The sequence below is a fragment of the Nilaparvata lugens genome, chromosome 2, assembly GCF_014356525.2.
Source record: "Nilaparvata lugens isolate BPH chromosome 2, ASM1435652v1, whole genome shotgun sequence".
Taxonomy (NCBI): Eukaryota; Metazoa; Arthropoda; class Insecta; order Hemiptera; family Delphacidae; genus Nilaparvata; species Nilaparvata lugens.
Window position 1 is genome coordinate 27,756,239 of NC_052505.1, and position 23,780 is coordinate 27,780,018.

General features: G+C 34.2%; 1 protein-coding gene across 1 annotated transcript in view; it reads right to left on the bottom strand.

Moving 5' to 3' along the window:
* The window catches only part of LOC111046726, a 122,558-nt gene extending 104,720 nt beyond the window's left edge, over window positions 1-17,838 (bottom strand). Inside the window, exon 1 of the mRNA XM_039420948.1 lies at window positions 17,570-17,838. The gene's annotated coding sequence lies outside the window, so the exon portion shown is untranslated. The remainder of the gene's footprint in view (window positions 1-17,569) is intronic.
* Window positions 17,839-23,780: the final 5,942 nt, after the last annotated feature.

Below are 23,780 nucleotides of genomic sequence, written 5' to 3' on the forward strand. Positions count from 1 at the left end.
ATTTCAAGCTCGGTGAAAGATAAAACCATGAGATTTTAAGGATGGATTCTTCATGGTATAGTTGATCTAATAAACAAAAATTTTCTGAAAATATCAATTTTTGAGAAAGTTATTCAATTTATATTTTATATAAAGATAATTTTATTCTAATAATTTATATGAGAAAGTTATTCAATTTATATTTTATATAATATTTAGTTGATCTAATAAACAAAAATTTTCTGAAAATATCAATTTTTGAGAAAGTTATTCAATTTATATTTTATATAAATTGAATAACTTTCCCAAAAATTGATATTTTCAGAAAATTTTATTAGATCAACAATACCATGAAAAATCCATCCTTAGAATCTAATGGTTTTATTTTCCACCGAACTTGAAATGTTCTGGCACAAAAATTTTAACTTTAGGCGCTCATATCTCAAAAAGTAATGATAGAAAAAAATGTTTTCTTGAGAAAACTTTTTAATTTTGATGGTATATTTTTTTGATGGTGATTTTTTGATGGTATACAAATCGAAAAACATTGAATAATATCACCAGTAGAAAGTTTATTTTTAGCCTTTGCACAGCCTTAAAGCTCATGGAAAGAATATTATTTTTCAGTGATACCAAGTACTTTGATACCGATATGTGGGAATTGAACAATCGAACAATTTAATATAATGCCCCTCATTCAATCAGGAGCCTTATTTCCGTTTAGTAATTTTGGCTCCTTCATTTAAAAAGAAAAGTCTTGGAAAATAGTTATAATAATAGTTAAAAGAAAATCCTAATTAAAATCGCACTGTGGAAAATCGGTATTTCCAGTTTGGAAATAGGTTTGTTAGACAACTCGGTCACTGTAAAAACTGTTCATTGCATTCAAAGACTCTAAATAAATAAAAAAGTATGGAAGGAAGGTATAAATTTATTGATTGTATGGAGAATATTAGGGAGTTGAGTCTTCGTTTATTCGGCTTGGATTGTAACTTTCATATTCACAACTCGAAACTATGGACCAATGTTTGCTACTCTGGTGTAATATTTGAGAGTATTGTAGTGAGAGGCTACTGAGTATTTATATAAGTTATATGAACGGTCCAATTCAGCGGATTCTGTGTTATTAGTACAAGTATTATCTTTTTGAAGGGTTGATATTGCATCTCAAATCAGCATAATTATGTTGATCCACACGAAATGGAATAAATTACACATTACTACTTTATTACAACCTAACCTCATTTATCTTGGACTTTGTCACCTATTTGAATCACGAAGAAAAATAGAACAAGGTCTACCTTATTATTTTATCTACCAATGTTATTACATTAGTGTCATTTGCATTGTAAATGAATAGTTAAAAAAAATCTAATGTTGGAACAGCCATTGATTCATTAATTCTGCTCAATAATAAAACAACTCTCGCTGAAATATTATTGAACCAGTGTTGCATTGACTCAAGACCCACTCCAAATGATAACTATAGATGTTGATGATTGATAATGAAAGAATAATTATATTGATGATATATGAACTATTTTTGTGCGGGCTAGAATTCTTCTCTTTCTCCTTCATTCTGTAAGCTCATATGCGTTACCACCAATAGAGATGATAGAAAATAAACTAATTGATAAAGATCTGAGGAAAAGGGGTAATAGAAATGAGTGAGAGTAAATCAAAGTACAGTAGCCTACATATAAAGGTGTAGGAGGCTAGCTATCACATGCATCGCATGGGAGGAGTTATGACGTTATGAGTCGATTGTATCACTTTAAAGGCCCATGACATGATGTGTCACATTCCAGCCGTCATAATGTAGACTGCCTGTGTGACAAGTGAGTCACTTGTCACATTGATTAATGTATCACACAATTGCTGCAGACTGTTGACAGTCATGTGTCACTCAATTTTTTATGAGGTGAGTTCTTTTTCCGTTTTATTCATGGAAACAGGGAACTCCCTTCTCCTATTGGTTACATTTTTATTGGTTGGAGTTTCAAACTCAGAAATGGTATAAGCTGACTTCTATTAGAGAAAAAAGGTTTTTTAATTGATTAGTTTGTGATCAAATTGGAATGAATTGAGTGAGTTGATTAGTTCTAATGAGGTGGAATATAATACGATTTCCCCATTAAGTAGCTTTTTATTGGTTAATTTACAGAGCATAAAGCACTATTGGCTGACTTCTATCAGGTGGAATATTCGTCTTCGATTTGGGTGGATTTTGTTTAATAAAAATTTATGTTCGAGATCTCACATCGTTTGACATCTCAATTAGTTTTCTTTTCGGAATCATCGATTCATAGAAGTCGTAGTCGTAGTCGTTTCGACCACATTCTAATTTTATATTTTCTTGCAAGGTACAATCTGATTAACACGATTATTCTTTTTCTACACCTTGATCGAAAAAATCAATATTATATAGGAAAACCTGTCACAAATCAATCACAATTTGATTAGAAGAATCATTAATGTAATTATTCTACACTTCTGTACATAACTAAAATAGAGTTATTTCTATAAACGTTCGATTTATGAAAAGATTTGACATTCTGTTAGTTCATCGGTGAATCAATGTTTTGTGTCATGATGAAAACTACAAAATTAATCATGGCGTCTTTATCCATAACAAATTTTATGATATTATAAAATTTTAATCTATAAAGAATAAAGGCTATTCCATTAGCTATTACGAATATTTCGCAGTCTTTGAATCTGAGTGCCAATCCCAATCACCAGCACCCCTTATAAAATGATGTGTTTCTCAACTAAAAGAGTTGATGTGCTCTCCATTGATGTTGCGAAAAAATAAAATAAAGCTTGTTTCCCGCTTCATCCAGCCCAATTGGCACTTCAATGTTGAGTTGAGCGAGAACAATCACAATCCTGGATCAGAAAAATTTCAAGTTGGTGATACAAAGTAGTTGATCCAATTGTTGCAATCCGGCGTTTAAAGCATTGTTATAGCACAAGAGGTCACCTACTATTTCATTGATACCATTGTTATAGTACATGAAGTTACCTACCATTTTGTATTGGATCATCAGGATTTCTCTGAGTTAACTGTGTAAGCACTCCAAAGGGCTTTGAGAGTAGGAAAAGATCTGCATTATAGCGAGATTCAGTTCATACTGTCAGCATTCCTTACATGTAGCATTAATACTTCACAATCAATCAATGCTGACAGTCTGGAGTGAAACTAACCATATAAGAAGTAGAAGAGCTGAAAATAAGCTATGTAAGAGCTGGAAGAGGAAAGAAATAATACCAGGCATTATAGACTGATATCGCATGGAGACGATTCAGAAAGAATACGTTGATAACGAAGTGAAGAGACGTGTGAGTAGGAGGGGCTACACGTGAATGAGAGGAGGAGGAGGAGTAGGAGGAGGAGTAGGAGAAGGAGGAGGAGGAGTAGGAGGAGGAGTAGGAATAAGAGAAGAAACACAGCTGAAAGAGCATGCTGGAGGGCATATAGCGATTCTAAAAACTCGATTGCTGGAGAATCTCTCCGATTCGGTATAATGTGATAGGATCCGCCCTGATAGCTGAGGGTAGAAATTCAGAATGGAAAGGCTACAAGCTAGAATGTATTTTCATAGGGATGTAGGGAAAGAAAATTGTGGAAAAAGATGAGAATGAGATGAAGAGGAGGAGGAGAGGTGGAAAGTAGGACTTCCAGACAAAAAAAAACGAAGTGGATGAGAATAAAAGATATTCAAAATATATTGAAAATAGAATGTGCACTACTTGATCACTGTATTTCCCTTCGATTATTTATTTATTACACCTTGAAGTCAAGATGATTGATGTCCTCCATTGTTAGCACATTGAAATCCCTGAAGTTGTTTATAATTGCATATATATGTCTCTTCTGATAGAATGTTTTAACAGTCACTGGATTTTGGTTTATAATTATTTTAGTGTACTTGCAGACTGAATTGTATAATAACATCACCAATCTACAAGAACTGGAGGAGGCGAAGTTGATGTCAATCCCTACATTCTGAAAATGACCTAAGATCATCACATCTGAACTACAGAGCTCATTAATTTTTAATTTTATAATATGATTGTGTATTTTTATCGTGATGGTTATAGGCCTATTCCAAATCCATTGATGAACGTTTATAGAAGATAAATCAATCGTTATTAATGAAAGAATCTGGAACATTATCCAGATATGGGCCTTTTCATACTTCATTCTTCTCGTTACATTTCTTCTTTCACATGTTTCAGTCAGTTTTTCAGTGTTGTCCACTAATTAGGGATCAAATATTCGTTATTGAAGTGTTTATTGAGTGCATTAATAAGCGTCAAACTTATTTTGACTTTAATCGCTTTGACCCACAAATATACTGAATACAAGGCTCTAGATCAAGTCTTAAAGTTCGGGTCGATAGGGTCTAACTTAGCATAGTAAGCATCTTGAAGACTGATAAAAAAGTTGATTAGGTCAAGATTCTGAAATTAGTGGATACGAATGGAGATGTCTTTCCGTTCAACCAGACTAAAACTAAACTAAAAAATATTCCATGAACTAAAGTTTTGAAAAAATGTACAAGTGTCCTGTTTCTTCCGCCTTGAACCATCCAAGCGGCTAAAAATCAGCCACAAAACAACCCTAAATATAATCCCAAGTGATTAGGAAGAAACTAACTTAGCACCAGCGGCACCTTAATTAGATGAAGAGCTTCTTCTTGTGGGCAAGAACTCAATTCCTTAGGGCAAGAAACCAAACAACTAGGCCAGCAGCGGGAGAGAGAGAGTGAGTGATTCAGATAACTTTTCTCAAGTTATTAGCGGGATTAGAAAGATTGAGTTGAAGAGTGCGGAGGAGTATGAGGGATAGAAGGAGAAAGATGTGGTGGTGGTAGAAGAGGGGTGCGTGGAAGGGGTGTAGGAGGAAGACAGTGGAAGAGGAGGGAAGATGGATTGTACAGAAAAATGTTGTTAGGATTACGTTGAAGATGGTGGAGAAGTTAGAGGAGAAGATGAAGTGACATGAAAAGTGGAAGGAGGTGGAGAAGAGAAAGAAGGAGAATGAGCAGGAGAGGAATATGAAGGATGAGGAGGAGGGGGATTTGTAGCTTGAGAAAGAAGAAGTGGTGAAGGTGAAAGAAGAGAAGGAGCAGGAGGAGGAAGAGGAGAGGGTAGGAAAGAACTGAAAAATTATTCCATTACAGTGCAGCTTACACCAAGAAATGCTCTGCCTAATGAGCAGCAAGCTCTATCCTTCAAAACTCTCAGAATACTTTTTCCAGGTCAATTGGGAACCCTTGACCCACTCCAAACTTAACTCCACTCAGAATAATATTTTTCACTCGCACTTTTTTACGAATTATAGAATATTCATTTGAATAAATATTATATTAATCTCATTTCTCGTATTTTCCTTGGATTTAAAACACTAGGAGGAGAAGAGCAATCAATTTCTTTCAAATACCTCTTGCCTTTTTTTGAAAAATTACAATATTATTTTCAAGATTGTATAATGCAGTATGTTGTATAATATAGTGTGCATGTCTACTGATTTTATTCATACAGTTGAAGAGCAATTTCAGAGTCAACCTCTGGTTGGTTGAATACAGACATTGTGTCTCACATCCAACATTGATTTCTATCTCACTCCATCCAACAGTGCCTTCAAAAGGCCGCTTTTCTAATGGCAAGAGATGCGAACAGAGCGAGTGGGTCGCGGTGTGGATTCTGGTTTTGATCGATTCCACTAATCAGTTATTGATGTTGGAAAATGTTGAATGACATCGTACTGGAGTGACTCGATACTGACCCGTACCTCCAATTCTCATGCTTTACAATGTGTTTATGTTACATTAAGGTCAATCGCGAGCGCAACCTAAACTGAATGCTAAACATCAACTTCACAGTTCAGTTCGTACTCTTTGAAGTTATGAATGCTCTCAGCTTTTTATTACTGTCTCGAAATATTATTTTCTCTCCCATTATTACTTTCCTTGCCCTATTACCATAGGTAAGGAAAGTATTGCTTTCCGAAAAAAATTAAGGTACCCCAATTTCTGAATTTCTATACGTTTCAAGGTCCCCTGAGTACAAAAAAGTGGTTTTTGGGTATTGGTCTGTATCTGTGTGTGTGTGTGTGTGTGTGTGTGTGTGTGTGTGTGTTGTGTGTGTGTGTGTGGTGTGTGTGTGTGTGTGTGTGTGTGTGTGTGTGTGTGTGTGTGTGTGTGTGTGTGTATGAGTGCATGTGCGTCTGTGTACACGATATCTCATCTCCCAATTAACGGAATGACTTGAAATTTGGAACTTTAGGTCCTTACACTACAAGGATCCGACACGAACATTTTCGATCAAATGCAATTCAAGATGGCGGCTGAAATGACGAAAATGTTGTCAAAAACAGGGTTTTTCGCGATTTTCTCGAAAACGGCTACAACGATTTTGATCAAATTCATACCTAGAAAAGTCATTGATAAGCTCTAACAACTGTCACAAGCCTCATATCTGTAAAAATTTCAGGAGCACTGCACCATCTATGCAAAGTTTGATTCTAGATTTCCAATTATCAGGTCCCAGATATAATTCAAACGAAAAATTTCGAGTGGAAAATATTGAGCATGAGAATCTCTTCAATTAATGCTCAGTAACATTTTCACCTAAAATTGAAAATAAGCTTGAAATTTGAGAAAATGTGATTATTCAATTGCAAACTGTTGATTCTTTTAAATCATTCACTTTGGAGAGATAGCAGATCTCGTGTGTATCCAGCGTTATTGTCCTGTCACCAGCTGTCTCAGATCTTAGAATAGTGGATTTGATATGCGCGGGAACACTAGCGTCAGGTGATCAATTTTCATAACGGCAAGGAAAGTTGTGTGAGTGCGCCACAACAGATTTTTATTCTAGTCAATGTAAATAATCTCCACCTCTGCTTCAATTCAACTCAGCTCTATGATAATCCAATAAGTATTTTTATAAAGTACGGCGGAATGCATTCACGTACAGATTTGCTGTTATCAAGCTAACTTCGCCATGTGAAGAACACTCCATCCTTGAGTTGAGAGAGCAGCCTTTCTCAAGACTGGTGCACACTGCACATCTACTAAACTGCCTATAGTTTCCAAACAATGAAAATAGTATAATGATATTTCACTGTATTATCGTATTGTGATGAATTTTGCGATAGCTATAACTATGCAATAACTATATAAGAGCTTATAATGAGAGCGTAGTTATAGCTATCGCAAAATTCATCACAATACGATAATACAGTGGAATATCATTATACTATTTTCACCGTTTGGAAACTATAGGCAGTTTAGTAGATGTGCAGTGTGCACCAGTCTTGAGAAAGGCTGCTCTCTCAACTCAAGGATGGAGTGTTCTTCACATGGCGAAGTTAGCTTGATAACAGCAAATCTGTACGTGAATGCATTCCGCCGTACTTTATAAAAATACTTATTGGATTATCATAGAGCTGAGTGAGATTGAAGCAGAGGTGGAGATCATTTTCATTGACTAGAATAATAATGGGAGAGAAAATAATATTTCTAGACAGTATAAAAAGGTGAAAGAATTCATAACTTCAAAGAGAAGAAACTTCACTTCAACAGGGACCTGAGAAAAAAAATTTTGAGAGTGCAGTAAGGAAAACTAAATAGAATAGTTTCCAGAGTTTTGAAGAAAAGAAAGGAAACTTCAGCAAAAAATTGATTCAAAAGGAGAAATAATCATGTGTAGCGGGTGGTGACACATATTTTGCATGACAGGGTCTACATGTTTCTCTCCTGAATAAATATATCAAGTTCCACCTTCACCCATGAAGTTTCAAAAACCTTCGTTCACACCTTGCAGTTGAATACGATCCCCATCCATGGAGAGATATGTAAATATACGATACACCAGGTCTGCCCTGCCCGGAAAAGTGAGTAACGCAGTTCCAAATATATTATTATTTATTCTATCGAACTGGAATCATCGCATCCAAGTGCGACCGTCGCAAAGGTTAGAGTGTGAGTGAGATGGGCAATGACAAGAAAGTGGAGAGGAGGGTGTAACTGAGTAGATGGAATAAAAAGAGAATCGGGAGAAAATAGATAAGAGAAGAACAGTAAAAGGAGGAAGAGGAGAAACCGAATGAAAAGAAGAAAGAGGAAGAGAAAGGAGGGGTATGAGGAAAAGGAAAAGGGGAGAAGCGCCAGTAGGAAGGAGAAGAGGAAATGATGAAAGGAGAGGAAACAGAGAATGGAGGAACAATAGAATTTTGAATGGGAGAAGATAAGAAAAGAGAGGATAGAGGATAACAAAAATATAAGAAATGTGGGAGGGTGAAAGGATATAAGGTTAAGGAGTATAAAGTATCAAGAAGAAGAGAGATGGCAAATTAGAAAAGGCAGAAAAGGAGCAATGGAGACTGCAAAAAATAATTAAGCACAGAATTTTTACGAGAGGGAGGGTAGAAGAAGAAGAAAAGCAAGGAAAATATATGCGAAGTGGAATACAAGATTAAAATATATGGAGAAAATGATGATTTAAGGGTTGAAGGAGAATGAAGTTCCTGGAGAATGTTCATTGATGAATAAGAATTTGCAGGAGGGAGATAAGGAGAAACAGGGGTGATAGAGAGTATCAAAATATGTGAAAAGATACATGAAGAGTAGAATAAGTGGAACGGGCAAAAAAGATAATTTGAAGAACGAGAGAATCGGAAGCAGGAAAATATCGCGAAATTGTAAAGCAAATGATAAAAAGAAACAAATAGGTGAACATAAGGAAACTAGAAGAGAAAGACTGAAAGGAATCGACAGTTCTTCCTTCTTTGGTCCCACTAGTGGATACAGAGAAAATCACAGATGTAAGAAGAAGGAGGGTTAGAGAGGTCAGAGGAGGAGAGAAAATATAAAAATGAAATGTTGAGGAGCAATGGATAGAAGAAGAAATGAGGAATAAGAAGGAGGAATAAGGAGGAGGGAGAAGCAGGACCACCAGAAATGTAGATTCAATATTATGAGTGGTGTTGTAGGTGTGCGATAAAATCGAAAGGATACCCGATGCCAGACTCACACCGTATGCGCATAAATATGAAATTTATATTCGCGAGTGAAACCGTCAGGTGAAAGAAGGAAGTGTGTGTTGCGGAGAGAGAAGGAGGAAGGGAAAGTGAAAAGAAGAAGGAGAAGGAGAAGAAGAAGAAGAAGAAGAAGAAGAGGAAGAAGAAGGGGGAAGTGTAAAGAAGAGAGGATATATTGAAAATCGAGGATGCCTCTTCCAGCTTGGCTACGGTTTCAGAATAGCAATGTCATCACAGATGGTCTGAGTATAGGCCTGATGCTGATTTAAAGGGAGGATGCGGAAAATATTAATGAGAGCAAAGAAAAACTTGGCAATAAAGGTGTAAAAGAGGGTGATGAGGAAAAATAAGGTTCAAAATAATGTGATCTGTGTGGATAAAACACCTACTTCAGCTGTAGGAGACTTATAGAGAAATTGAATATAAGAGTGGTATGAATGATAAGAATGGATAAGAATTGTGGATAAGAATGATGGGTAAGAGAGAAAAAGTATATGCAAATAATACGATTGGTATAGATTTTAGGATTTTAAGATAGAAAGGAGGTAGAAGAGAGGTTGTGGATGAAGATCTGAAGTGAAAAAGACAAATAAATTTAAAATAAATGAGATAGGAAGAATATCTGCAGAAAGGTCTCAACTACAGGTAATAAATCATGAACCAGGAGGCAGAAGATCAGATTGGAAGTCCACGTAAGAGATGGCAATAACTACTCTATGCATATGCTTATTTTGTTGGATTAGAATAATATTGATATTGTGGAATTTGTCCATAATTCAAAAAACTCAATTTTATTTTTGTCACATCCACATTTATTAGACTTGTACACAGAACTGGAGTCCTTTATTTTTGTCACATCCACATTTATCAGACTTGTTCTCAGGACTCCAGTTTTGATAAATGTGGATGTGACAAAAATAAAACTGGTTTTTCGATCACTCTATGTATGTTATGTGTAATAAAATGCATTTCCATAGACTCAAACTCGAATAACTAAAAGCTGTTTGTAAATCTGAACAGGCAGTTGCCTAATCCTTCAACATGACGATGATGATGATGAATTCCTGCTCTAGATGATTCACAAAATAAAACGAACCAAAAATGATATTATTATTCGTTTGGTGACGATAGAAAGGAGGTAGAAGAGAGGTAGAGGAGGAGGAAAAGGATGAAGATCTGAAGAATAACGGGAATATTTGAAATATGTGTATAAGAGGAGAAAGGTATTGTGGATTGTAAAAATAATATGAATTGAGATGAAGAGACGAGAACTTGAGAATCGGAAACTTTATTTTACAAAGAGCACATCATTAAAATGACGGGAGAGAAAAAATAAGGTTACCTTCAGCTATTTCTTTCTCGAATTCAGATTTATTATTTATAGAATAAATGAACTGAGATTGATGATGGATCTTACTTTTGCTATTCATGAAACATTCAATCGAAAATAACCATCATAGACCTGATGCAGATTTGAAAAGAACCCGAAAACAGAAAAGTATTGGTAAGAGGGTCTGGAGGATGAGCTTAATATAGAGGTACGTACAGACTTTAGCGCCACGAACTCACGCATTGAACTTTTCATCAGTTCCTGATCTAATCCATATATCTGCATTTGTACATAAACAGTAAGACACAGATAATGAGAATAGTATCAGCTGATGGGAAGCGAAACGTGCTTGTTAGTGGCGCAAAAGTCAGTATGCACCGACACAAGTGATTTAGGCTAGCTTCACACGCTTTCGGTTTCATTCGATTCGGTTCGTTTTCGGTTCGGTTCGGTTCGTTACCGAAAACGAATGAGGCTTTCATACATGTCAGGTTTCAATTCGTACGGTTCTAATTAGGTATTTTCTTCTCAAACACAGCTGTGTTTGGATTTTCACAGTTCATGCTGGTATATTAAAATATAAGAGCTGGTGTTAAATTGTAAGATGCTATTTCTTGAACAACCAAATTTTAAAGTTAATTAAAAACTGTGAATCATTTGAATAGTTTCTTTTTGATTATGTTAATTTTGGATGTTCAGAGAGATTATTTTTTAAATCGAAAATTTGTTCCTTGTTTTGACACATGGTATATAAACTTCATCTCTTCTCTCCATTGATGAAATTATGTAATATTCGTGGAAAAAAAATTCTCCCTAAGTTTTAATTTATATCTTTCATATTTTTCAGCAAACTATTCATTGAGAAAAAAATGTTTCTGTGAACTAACAGAAATGAATTGACCATATGATTTTGACTTGGAAAATTTTGAAACAGATAATCACGATATCAGGTTGAAATAAAAACAAGAAAGGCAAGCGTGTGTAGAAGACTTTGTTTTTTCCTGTTTCCCTAGCAACGAATTCGAATATAATGAGAGCTATTCGTGTCGAGGGGGCGTTCGGTGCTATGCGGTTGCTATTCGGTACCGAATTCAAACCGAATCATCGTTTCACACTTATCAGAATTTGCCGAAAACGAAACGAACCGAACCAAACCGAAAGTGTGTGAAAGTAGCCTCTCGCTAGCAACGAATTGGAACCTGATGGAATTTATTAGAGTCAAGTGGGCGTTCGGTTCTATGCGGTTTCTATTCGGTACCGAATTCAAACCGAATTACCGTTTCACACTTATCGGAATTTGCCGAAAACGAAACGAACCGAATGAATGTGAAACTAGCCTAACAGGGAATCATAACATCAGTCAGTAAGGTTCTAAGAAGTCAGTAGGGTTTGGAGTAAGAAGTAATTCAATCAAAAACCGTTACATGAGAAGGTGTTTGAAGGTCTTCATTAGTTTGAAGATAATGAGTTTGGGAAAGAATGGAAACAGAATGAACAGTGTGGGGTCTACAACACCTACTTCCACTCTAGAAGTTCATCCATCACACAATAATTTCAACATGACATCAACTGGATGATATTAGTAGAATTTTTAGGTATGACAGTTTTTTTTCATATTTATTCATTCGTAGATACAATCACAAATTATATAAATATGATTGGGAAGGAACAACAGGCGTGTTCTGTAATCTATCAACAAATCAGTCTGCAATTCAGTGCTTCATCCTTGCAAATTCAAAATCTCTAGTTTCTTTATATTGGTGAAAGAATTGGAACTTATTCTTGGGAGTAGAATCCAACCTAGCTTTCGAGAATTTAGCTATTTATCAATTTTGGGAATACAGTAGTTCTGGTGTACCGTGTAATTGTACTGATGAATGAATAAAACTGACAAGTATCATTCAATTTCAATTCAAAAATCATTTGGTGATTTGGTGAAGTTGACTTTAAGAACTCAAGGAAGTTCTTAATAATTGATTGGAATCATCAAAGCCTTCTCAAAATAATAAGAATTATTCATCTGGTAAATGTAATATGATTGGGATAGAATTGATTTTTATTGACAATAATCGATAATTAATAGTCTATCATATCAGATTTACCAGGATGACTTTGATTACAGCTATCTGCTACGGAAGGCAATGGAATGAGAAACGTAGAAACTTTAATCACCTGTCATTGTTACTGACTCGAATCTAACTATAGGTGCATTTTCCAGGAATTACGGGAGTATAAGAGCCGCTCTACATTTCATACCATTTCACGAGATGAATCTGTGACGTATTTCTATGATGGTAATGACAGGTAACAATCATCCGAGAATTCATTGAATTCCTGATAGGTATTAGGCCCCTAATTGCAAATCTTGGAATTTCATGTGATTGGATGATTCCCTGTTTCCGAACAATTGCCAAGTCTAGGTATCACTATTGAATATCATGACAGAGGTATGGCAATGCTTGATGAATGCATTCCTCACTTCAGAAATGCTCAGGAAGCGAGGAATTTAAGAGTTGAGTAAAATAGAGATGAGATTAATCCTTATTAAGGATGTGTTGAGTAGCTTATCTCTATCAGGGAATCGAAACTGAGTAAGGTAATCTGGAAATAAAGTGAACTACAAAAATCTTAAACATCTATTCACCCTTACTGAATCATAGAATAGATTGACTTCCTAAATAGAAGATTGATTGATTGATTGAGTACTTTATTTATGTAGATTACAATATATACTGGCTTATACACTTATATACAATAGCTTACAATACAGCAAAATTATAGATGAATTTACATAATATAGACTAAGAAAATAATATTATTGAACTGTATATGATATGAAAAAGCAAAAGCAAAAAGATGAAGGAAGAATAGAATATGATGAAGGATCATATTATGAGAGTACTGTACTTAGAATTAAAAACAATAAAAATGCATTTATTACATTCATTCTGGAAAATTAATTCAAGATATTTTTCATTATAATTATAGCATTCATCAAAATCAAGCATTGGAATGACTAGCTAAGAGAATCATCTAAACTAAGTGATTAGAACTATTCTTCTATCTTGAACCACTTTAATTGTATTGGATAAATGTATCATACATAAATAATTGACTTTATTGAGGAAGAGATTCTGACACTCCTAGAATTAAACCAATTCGAATAGTTTTTTTCCAACAATGGAAATCATAGAAACTATATACTGTCATGACAATATACTGTAACTGTATTGAAGAGATTATTAGAATAAAATAACACATAATTGATGAGCAATAATAAAACTATCGGATCAATTGACTTTAATATTATCGATAAAATTTATTGTAAGCAATCGTTCACAGGAGTGTAAAGTTTAATATAACCAAAAATAACAGGAGCTTTTATCGAGAATATTGAATTGGGTATTCGAGGTAGCACTGTTATTCATCAAACACGCTTTGAATAATAGCAGCGAATACACCATGCACGAGTGGATAACATTGTCGATTTCCCTTTAAATGGCTCTGCAATTTCAGCCTTTCAGAAATCATTTGCATTGTTATACTTTTCATTTTCTCACCTTGATCATTTTTTTGCCATTCATTCACTTTCCTTCTTTATTACGAGCACCCCGCATCCATCCCTTTCTATATGACTGACTTTCAGGTTTAGGGACACGGAACCTCCCTCTTCTGCTTCTCAAATATTTTCTCATTTCTCCTTTCTATAATTGATTTCTTCTCTACATCACTCAATCCTTTACATTCTATGAAATCTCTCTCTTACTCTCCCTCACATCCTTCACAATATCTATCCTTTTTCACACATTTGTCAACAGAAACAGCTTCCACTGTAAACAATAACTGGAGTTTCATTCTCATCCGTAAATAACTTTACAACGGGGCATGAAAATTCGACATTTTCGAATATTGAAAGGTGGAAGCCATAGACGATAATTCATCGACATTGGCTTCTATGCTGTTGTTATTGAAACATGCAGCTAACTGTTATATATATCCATATATACACACATAAGTATATACTGTTAGGAGCTATTATTATGTTGTTATTTGAAACAAACAACTCATTGTCATTTATATTATATATATACGTAATACATAGGCTGCTAAAAGCTGATGATAAACACCTCGTGTTGGAAACATCGATCAACAGAAACTTTCCAATAATATTCAATTCAAATTGAAACATAAATTCCATTCAACTCAAGTGTAACATGTAATCAAAACACTGAACATGTAATTCAATAGCCTAATGGGCAGTGACTAATATATTGTCATTATATTTGTCGTTGACTGTGAGTAATGGACATTTTAATGAGTGATCAATGTTTGCAATGTGTGAAAGCTGCGTAAAATGTCAGAATTATATTTTCTGATTGGAAACGATTCTACCGGTTTGGAAACTGTTTTCTGAAAAGCATAATGACAATGATGTGTGTCTTCGTTATTCCATTTTTTGGACCTCTAGCTAGATGTCTTTGTGAAGGAAAACTTGGTCTGGTATCAATTCAATCTCAATTTGTAGAATTTATTAATTAGTAGTAATACCATTATATGTAATATTTTGATAATACCATTATGAAGTGCGCGTAAGCTGAAGAGGACCAGTACTTTCAAACGCGTCCGATCGTAACGTATCATGCAACTACTGCTACTGCAGTATTCATGAAAATTCATATTATATAACCCTCTCCCCTCCAATGAGCTTAAAATAGTACTTAAATCTTGTAACGCAATCACGAAACGTGAATTCATTCAAAATTGATTGTAGCCACCGCTCTGACGATCCATCCTATAATCACGTTATCATGATCTGGGATCAGAGATAAAATTTTAAAAAATATATATGAGTGTGGAAAAGTTTAAAGTTGTGAGAGCTATAAAATTGGAAAATCTATCGAATGTATTCATAAAGATCAAATATTTTTTTATAAAAGACGGCACAATGCGTCTACCCACAGATGTGAGCATGGAACGCTAATCCCACCTTGTGTCTAGACTAGTAATGCTACATTTTTAGTCTTCTGTTATACTCTGTTAGTCTTCTGTTATTTTTAGTCTATCATATTATATATTCATACGTTGAATAATTTTGACGATTTCAGGGGATACCCTATTTGATTGATTCATAAAGATAAGATTGGAATGGACGAAAAAAATCTTAATCTCGATAATATAATACGTAGAGCGTAGAATTAACAGTGGTTAAATGGAACATTGTCATGCTAGACAGATTTCAACTGTACGCGGGTAGTTCAAATAGGCTGAATCTTTCCAATTTATTCACAAGTCTTGAAGCACTATAATTCGAAAGCTTGTTTAGAGAGATTTGAAAAGTTACTGCTATACCTCCAAATAAGGTTTGTCACCTTCAATGAGAATGAAGGGAATATAATATAATTTAAAATTCCAGTCTTCAAACTTGTCGAAAAAGCTACTAATGAGGAGTAATGAAGAACAAAATTCAAAATATTATTATTGATGAAGACATTTTGGTAATTTTCCTCCAAAATTTGTTACCATCTCGCATTTCCATCTCCAAGAATAAAATTTCAGTTCTCTTTATAAGAAAAACAAGAGATTTTAGATGATCATCTCCCAAAGATATTGCCAATCTAGAAAAAAAGAATCCAAGCGATGATTCAATTGAAAAGTGAATCTTCAATTTTAAAATGACTTTCAAATCAAAATTATCAAAAAATATATCACAATATTCTGTTCACTTCACACCCTAGAAAATTGAAGTTAACACTCCTAATAGAATGATCTGTTATCCTATACTATTAAACGAGCAACTTCTGTTTTTATGTTTATATGTTTAGATGTTTAGATGTTTAGATGTTTAGATGTTCAGATGTTTAGATGTTTAGATGTTTAGATGTTTAGATGTTTAGATGTCTAGATGTTTAGATGTTTAGATGTTTAGATGTTTAGATGTTTAGATGTTTAGATGTTTAGATGTTTAGATGTTTAGATGTTTAGATGTTTAGATGTTTAGATGTTCAGATGTTTAGATGTTTAGATGTTTAGATGTTTAGATGTTTAGATGTCTAGATGTTTAGATGTTTAGATGTTTAGATGTCTAGATGTTTAGATGTTTGGATGTTTATATGTTTGCATTTCACCGGATCTCGAAAACGGCTCTAACGATTCTCATGAAATTCAGTAATGAATGAAAAAGACTAATAAATTGTCAAAATATCACAGATTTATTGATACTTAGAAAGACCGGTTTCGGTTATTACACGGTTTATTCTGATTTGTTTATCAGAGATTGACAATGGTGTAATAACCGAAACCGGTCTTTCTAAGTATCAATAAATCTGTGTTTTTTGACAATTTCTTAGTCTTTTTCATTCAATATGAATAATTACCACAATGTCAACTTCTCAACTATACAAAAAATTCAGTAGGTTTATAATATAAAGATTCGATTGAACTAGGTCTCATCCCTTGGAAAACTCGCTGAAGGACATTAAAAGGATAATTATTAATCATCCTTGGAAAAACAGTTGATAATAATTATTTTATGCTGTTGGTTTAAATGTTTATTTTAAGTCTGTTGGTGATGGAAGTGAGTGAGCGAGTTCATGTGTGGTGGACTGTGTCAAAATTATGACTCAGCTTTTGAACTTTTGTAATCATTCAATCAGGTACCTACTTAGTGCCGGTTGCAAAAAAGCCGGGTTATTTTCAATCCTGATTAATTCCAGTGGATCTATCTTTTTGAAATGGTCTTCTCTGATTTGGATCACGTGAAGTTAATCAGGATTAAAATCTAACCGGTTTTTGTGCAACTGGGCCTTTGTGAGGGAAATTTTTGCCTTCCCTTTGGGAATTAATCTCAATTTACTGTGATTAGATAGTACATTCCTGTATGAATGTTATTATAATTTCTTCTTTCGTAATACATTTTTTATGTTGTTGTACTCCACAGCGAAGCTCGGTCCCCGATATTTATCTATTTAATCTCCCACCGACAGATGTAATTACAGCAAAATATTTATTCTATTGTAATACAAGTTGCTTTTTTTGTATTGATCAATAATGATCTAGTTCTACTCCGTAGAACTCATCGAAACTTTAGTTCATTGTTATTGATTATGAATTAGTTCATAAGCTTCATGAATAATAGAATTTTAATCTGAACTTCAATATTAATTTTTCGATTTTCTTATCAGAAATGTGAATGATGATTGATGTTTTACCTTGTTTGAAAATATATATGACAGTAGATGCAACAGTGCCACAATATCAGTTCCAAACAATTATCATCCTGAACTTTCGCACAAAAGTAATCAACAATTTTTCCCAATTTCAAATCAGAATTACAATCTACAATTTATTAATTGTTTTGTATCAATATTGTCCGTAAGCTTCCAGGCTTATGTTAAGTTTTTATGACGAGGGGAGCTTGTAACTTCGGAGGGAAGCATCACGGAGATGCTATCACGACGGGAGCGCGGAACCAACTGACTGAGCTTTCGAGATATTTCGTCCATGGAACAGTAACCGATGAAAGTAGCAGTTACTTGTGCGAGGGGTGCAGAGTAACGGTTACTGGTGGGTTATCAGCTCTACACTTATGAAATTAACGTTTATTTATTGAGAGGGCTCTGACATTCTGGGAGAGGGAGATTTTCAATCAGATTAAAACATGAGAAATTAGAGGTTGTTATGAATTCTATGCGGAGAAAATTCCGATTCTCAATTGAAACCTTCCTTAGTTCTTGACTGTCAGTTAGTGGAAGCTCATAATAGGCTCATGATATACAAATAAACTAGAATTTAATAAGTGTTTTGTTGGTACTTTACTGTAAGAGTCTGTGCCTTCTCAAGAAGTTCAATATTGAAATTCCATTAACTGGAGTTACTCGAGAATAAAAATTATGAAATACGAAATTACTTGCTCCTCTCTTCACAAAAACTTCACATAAGCCTCGAAACTCATCTAGACAGATGAATATTGATACTTTCTCAATAAGACTGAAGAGTAGGAGTACTCTGGAATTTTTCCACTGAAGCCAAATAATGAATAGCTATAACTTTGATTCAATTTTTATATTCTATAATTTTGTACCAGCATCATCTATTTATCACCTTCATACATTACCTATTGAATTATCACTTATTGGTTTAATAACAATGTTCCATATTATCGTATACACTTTGTCCTATGAAAAATATTATCGACTCAATTGTAAATAAAATGTATTTTACTTGAATGGAATGTTTATCATTGCTTTCAATTGTTATAGTCAATCACTATCCTAATCATTATTATCCTAATCATCAATGTCATCCTCCAAACGATAAACTCGAAATTCTGTGTAAAAGTTGTTTGAAATGGAGTGAATATGAATTCAAGTTTGTCTCAAATTGAAACAATCAATTCGAAGAATTTCATCTATTCATGTAAAGACAATACATTAAAATATATAAGGTAACATGTAGCTTATCCAAAATGAGCTCATAACCACTCTCTTGAATTACCATTTCTCATTCGTGAATGGAAAATAAAACCATCACATAAGTTAACCGAACAGTAACGGTGACACCAATACCAGTTACCAACTGTAACAGTTCCCTGTGAGAACTGCGCTGGAGCTCTCCACTAAGTTATACTGTACGCAAGGTCAGAACCAAACTCAAAAAGGGGGTTATGTGGGGTTCCCCCGCAAGCAATCCTCAACCAAGGGTGAGGGTTTGTGGGGGACCCCCTAGCACGCCCACAGATGGTGCCCAGGGGTGGATTATTCGTGGGTAAGAGGAATGGGAGGAGGAGAAGGAAGAAGAGGAGGAGGAGGATGAAGAGGAGAAGGGGGATTGGGAAGAGGAAGAGGAAGAGGAGGAGGAGTAGGAGGAGGAGGATTGATCGCTCATCAATCTGGTTTGCTCTTGTCATCCTATATACCTATATCTACTCATCTCCCCAACCTATATACACTATCCGTTCCAGAATAAGTGAATTGGTGGAGCTTGTAATCCGGATAAATGCTATTAGGTTATTACAACATGATGCTATCGTTATACTAGCCGATTGGGATATTGTAGGAGTTTGATGTTACAATATATACATATTTGTTGTAGAAAGGCAATCGACTATTTTGTAGGTGGAGGACTACATAGCCACTGAGCGGTTGTTTATGTCACGTGTGTTGAATTTGAGTACATTTTTGAGTCACCGCAGCTCTAAGAATGATGAGATCATGTACTGTGATGTACAGATTAAAAAGATTTTAAGATTAGATGTATTGATTGTACAATGTAGAGATTAGAAAGATAGAATCTAGGGTAGAAGGTAGTGAGTCTCTGTGTTTCAAACCACGCTGAGAAATTCACGCGTTCAAGTTGCAATGAGTATCACTGGGTTTCACAATCAAATTTTGAAGGATCTTGTAGAAGATTCCCATATAGTGTTCAGAGGAAATCTCCCATGATTTATCATTTTTCATTGACATAGGATTTTCACCAATATTCGGAAGCAACAAGTCTCTTCTAACAACCTTCATATTCCAGTGGACGTGATTTATTAGCAATATATATTAGAGGCAGATTCACGCATGATGTTTCAGTATCAATATGCACTCAAATCATGAGAATGAGAAATCACATCAATATGAATACACCTGTCATAAGGAAAACATACCTCAATATATCTTATTTAAACTATAAATATGAGATAATTTGAACAAATACATTGTATTCCAGTAACCTTATCATGATACATTGACATGTCGTCTGTAGATATTATTGCTATATTCTTATTGATTGTGATTGAACATAATATATCCAAGGAGGGAAAAATGAAAAAGGCCTTGTTAGTTTGAGACTATTAAAATAGGCTATATTTGAAAAAGGACAGAGACTGAATGTGACAAACAAAATTTTGGAATAATCTATGAATAACCTTGTGTGTAGGTGTTTCAATTTTTTGGCGTTATCTTATGCACATAGATCAAGAGTAATATCTATCTTTCTATCTATCCATTGTCGATATCAAACTAATAAAATCAATTAAGCCATAATCTAGAGCATATTTAAGTCATCTGATACCATGCCATACATTTATATAAATTCATGTATTTTGTTCATGGAATAAACTGGAGCAAGACAATTGAATAATTTTTTTATTGGTCTGTCTGTTGTGTGAACCGCCATTGCTGTAATTCATGAATGAACCGCTTATTGCGGGACCCTTTCATAGGTCGTTCATCTACCAATCATGTCGCATGCTGATTACTATGTTTATATTCTGCTACTCTGTACTCTTATTTAGGTTCACAAGACATTGATAATCATGTAGCAACAGAAAATAGTAACTCGTTATTTCAAATTTTTGCGGTTGTGACAACTTCGTCTTCGAATTCAACATGAGTATAAACTTAGGATGAACATCTATATTAATACAGTTTTATAACCCTAAGAGACCCTATGTAGCCTATATAACCTTGATACACAGAGCTATAAGCAACTCTAAAAACCACTTCAACCCATTCTGTATCCCTGTTTGTTTACAAAATCTACCCTCATATCCATGAGCGCCGAATATGCTTTAATTGAATAATATTTCATCCCCAAAAGTGAAGTTAAGGGTGAGCTGACGTCAACTGAAGTACCAACGCTCTACAGAAGCTGTTTACCTAACTGATGAAATTAAGAATAATTAGCTGCTGCTAAATTAGCGTTTATTATCAATTAGTGGAGAGCGTTTATTTTCTAGGTTGGTAATAGTTCATCGAAGTAATACCCACTAGGTGAGGTTATAAATTTCGGTGATACCGCTGATGATTAATTAAACAGTTGGTGGCTCAAATAATTGGACCTCCCACTTTACTCTTAGTATATGTACTAATATACGTATATCTTACTCTTGTTTGTGGTAACTTATACTATATTAGTTGAACGTTTCAGTTAAATTTTATGAGCTTCCAATTATCTAATACTTTGAAACGGATAGGATCGTATAGTTTTTGATTATGGTTTACGGATTACGGTCTTAAGGTTTTGAGGATAATAAGTACAAGAGATGAGAGATAAGGTAATTCTCCTACGATATGATACAGATTTGTTCAATGAACTAAAACCATTTCGAAAGCGTCAAACATGAATTTTACTTCAATTGCTGGAAAAATTAGATTTTACAGAAAAACTTGGGAGTAAATCAATCATTCATTCATCAATACAATATTGTAACAATGATCTATGATAATAGAAATCTAAAAGAGGAAAACTAAGCTTAGCCTGAACTATCCCTTTTTCAAATGCTAAAGGTAATAAAGTGTAAAAAGTTATATTATGTATATGTTACGCACTTCACATTTCTGGTCCGAGAATACTCGTTGAGAATAATCAGTTTACGGTTTTGAGGATAATAAGTAATTTTAATTCTTTTTAATTTTAAACACTGAAAACCCACAATGCAACTTTTTAAACTAAACCCCTATTTAAAATTTTACATCTATTGTTCGCGTAAAACCTTTCCCCAAAGGAGGATACAAAAATTATTCTAATAAAAATATTTTAGATATATTAATTTAATTTAAAAGAGATTAATATCATAATTGAGTTATGGAGAAGTAATTTTATAATAATTAATTTAAACTGTTCAATTCAGTTAAAGAGATTAGGAGATAAACTTATAAAAAAGTTTATTCTCCTACGATATGATACAGATTTGTTCCATGAAATTAAACTATTTCGAATATGATTTTTACTCTAATTGCTGGGAAAGAATAAGCTTCCACCGAATAAATTGGGAGTGAACCAGTCAATCATTCATTTTGCAAAACAATTATCACAATGATCTTTGATAATAGAAATCTGAAAGAGGAAAACTAAGCTTAGCAAGTACTATCTCTATTACATATGGTAATAAGGTACAAAATGATAATATGGAAAAATACAATAATTTAAAAAAAATAATAATATGAAAGATGAGATGAATACAAAGCATCGAATACTACTCATAGAAGGCCCAAAATGGAAAATATAAAATTCTAATAACACAAGTATTAAATGAATGAAATAACCAAAATATAACTTATTAATGAGTTCCAAGTCCCAAAACATATGCACACCCACACATACATGAAAAAATGATCGATGTAGACCAGATCACAATATCAATGCTCAGACCAGACCATTGTATAGAGCTTTTCGGAATCTAGCGCGAGAGAACGAGAAGAGATCTAGGTGCCCGGACAAACTATTGTAGCTTCTCTGAATTCTGTTGAGAGGAGAATTGTAATTTCTAAGTGTTCTGGAACGAGGAACCAGAAAAGAAAATTCAGATCGACGAGCCACAGGTGAGATATAATATTCACTTTAGATAGCAAGTATGATGAATCAATTTCATTATTTAAGAGATCAAAAAGAAAATAAGTGCTCTAACATCACGCCTAACTTTTAATGATGTAATATGGAATAAAGTTCTCAGTGACTCTGTTGGGAAATCAAACGGACAAAAACGATTAAATTTCTTATAGATCATGATTCTTAAAAACTTATTTTGAAGCCGTTCTAGAACATTTATTCTATCCATATGATATGGATTCCATATCTCTGAGGCATATTCTAGCAAGCTTCTCACTAGTGACTTATAAATCAGAATCAAAGGCTCTACATCACTAAAGGGCGAACAGGTCCTCAGAATAAACCCCATTTGTTGGTTGGCCCTAGCAGCTATTGAATCAATGTGCGAATTGAAGGAAAAATCTGAAGAAAAATTCACTCCAAGATCTTTGAAATTCGTCACCTGCTCCAATGGCCTGTTATTTACGTGGTAAATATTAATGTGCGGTCTCAATTGGCGATTGAAACTTAGGAACTTACATTTGGTAACATTTATCTTCAGACCATTAGTTTCACACCATTGGTAAAAATTGTTGATATCGCCCTGTAAAGCAAGCCCATCATTCACATTCTTGATCTCCCTGAACAATTTGACGTCATCTGCGTACATCAGGCAAGAAGAATTCTTTATAATAGTAGGGACATCATTTATAAACAAGAGGAACAAAAGTGGGCCAAGATTGGAACCCTGAGGTACCCCAGATGCACATATGAATGATTTGGATTTGAAATTTTGAATTTTAACAAACTGCATTCTTGATTGCAGATAACTCTGCAGGAGGTTCACTAAAACCCATCCGCCTAAGCTTTTTCAACAGTAGTCCATGACTAATAGTATCAAAAGCCTTGGATAAGTCCGTATAGATAACATCTACACGGCCTCCCCCATCCAAAACTTGAGATATTTTATCACTAAAGGTCATTAGGTTAGTGACAGTTGAACGACCAGGTAAAAAACCATGCTGCTCATCCGCAATGATGCTCTTGACCTGTTTAGAAATATTAGAATGTAAAACTTTTTCGTATAATTTTGAAAAACAATTTAAGATAGAAATTGGTCTGAAA